Source organism: Nannobrachium achirus, assembly GCF_963921795.1.
Source record: "Nannobrachium achirus genome assembly, chromosome: 4".
Classification (NCBI taxonomy): Eukaryota; Metazoa; Chordata; class Actinopteri; order Myctophiformes; family Myctophidae; genus Nannobrachium; species Nannobrachium achirus.
Genome location: NC_137813.1, coordinates 50248631 through 50250614, shown reverse-complemented (window position 1 = coordinate 50250614; position 1984 = coordinate 50248631).

Here is a 1984-nt window from a genome sequence, read left to right as displayed (position 1 = left end):
TGGCGCAGAAACATGACATGCTCACTGCTCACACAGCGACCCGCCTCCTCTCCCTCTGTCCTCTTCATTCAATAACAACTGGATACACGCGCTATTGTTTATAGATGTGGTGGACATTGGACAACGTGTTAGAAGCCACACAGGTCTTCATTGCGTCTTTACAACAATAGTGACGATTAACGTTGTGGTGAACGTGGTCAAATAACCTTTATTGGCTCAACTACAACACGGAGGAAGCAAGCTAGCCTAGCATGTATGCTATCGGAGACAGTATGTATGTAGCCTAGGCTGCCTAACTGTTTGATTGATATAGTGTTTTCGTGGCGGCGCCGTCCATTTGGTGGTCCGCCGGGGCCGCGGACCACCGCGGCCGCCTGTGCCTTGCACTCCCGCATCCATAGAGGGGCGGTGTAGGCTATAAGAGCTAATACTGTGTCCTAATACAGTATTTAAGAGCAATTATGCAGAATGAAGGGGTGATGTTCAAGAAGATATGATGATGATCATATGGTTCGTGAAAATCAACTCCTCTTCACACTCAATTAAGTGTGGGTTCTTTTAATGAAGTAGTAATGTTTCGGTTGCTTCACAAATCAATTCACAATATACAGTAATAAAGGAATGTCCAGATATGATTTTAAAATTATCTCATGTCAACTTATTTATTGAAAAATCATAAATGGTGTGCACAACATTTTTAAGCAAAACTTGCTGTCATGCGAGGAGAACATAGGATAACGTCTTAGAATCGTTTTAATCTACTTACAAATATGTAAGTGCACTAAAATGATTATCAGTCCAGCTAATTTAAGCGACTATACTGTGGTGTGTGAACCACGTGGGAGGTAATAAGATCGGTAGGTCAGACCTCTCCAAGATATGCTTTTAGATAAAAGTATATTAGATCTTAGACTACAGACGTTATTCTATATCAAACCAAGTGAGATAAGATCAAAGCTTTATTGATTATATCGTAGATAGTCACTAGAAAAAGGTGGCGAGAATCGCGTGTCCCGTCATGGTTATTTTTCAAAAACTACAGCTTTGCGTTCAGCCTGTAGCAATTAATATCTCAAACTAGACGCGATCATATGTCGCATGCTTGTTTGACATACAATTAATAACCATGAAAAGCGACCCGTTCCTCGCAAACAAAATATGTAAAACTTTGTAAAACGTTTAAAACAGACTAACTAAATACTTTGCACAGAAGTCTTCTATTGCAATATGAACGCTCTCGTTCGGTACATTTAAAAGTTAGTTAGTGTTTACTCTGCTTTACAAGATTAAAACAAACAAATAAAAGAGATAGTACTGATTGCTTACGTTCAGACTGGATGCTCTTAGCATAGAAAATAGAAGAAAAGAATGAAAGGAGAAAGTAGAGTTACTGTATCACTTTGCTAAGTTAATTCAATAACTGAACATTCGTACCATATAGGTGCGGGAATTCCCTATGTAAGCGAGTTATCCACAAAACCATTGTGCGACCACATTACAATGCATTTTGAATCAAAAGCTTACCGTGGGAACAGGGAAAATCAAAGAAATGAAAAATAAAACGAAAAAGCTGCTGAAACTGAATGTTGCTCTTACAGTGTATTTACAAAAAGGTGTAAAATGCTCATGTGATTATGTCTCTTATTCAAAAATGAAACGATCATGTCCTATGTTCGTTTGGCTCCAAAACGAACGCATGATCTCCATCAGTTAACAGTAGGCCTATATCACACAGGGCATCTGTCCTCCGTCTATGGGTTGCGCGGAGCTTGGTATATTTTGCGACCGTCTCGTCGCTATGGTCATCGGGAAGCCTACGTTATTTCGGGCACATAGAGCATATATGGAAAACACAATATTTTCAGACAAAGGAAAGAAGGCGTCGCTCTTCACTTGTTTTAGCGCCATCAGATAAGGTGTTTTCGTGTGTGTGGACTGGTGTGACATTTTGTTAATGTTCCGCTTAGGTGAAAGGTTCACGGGG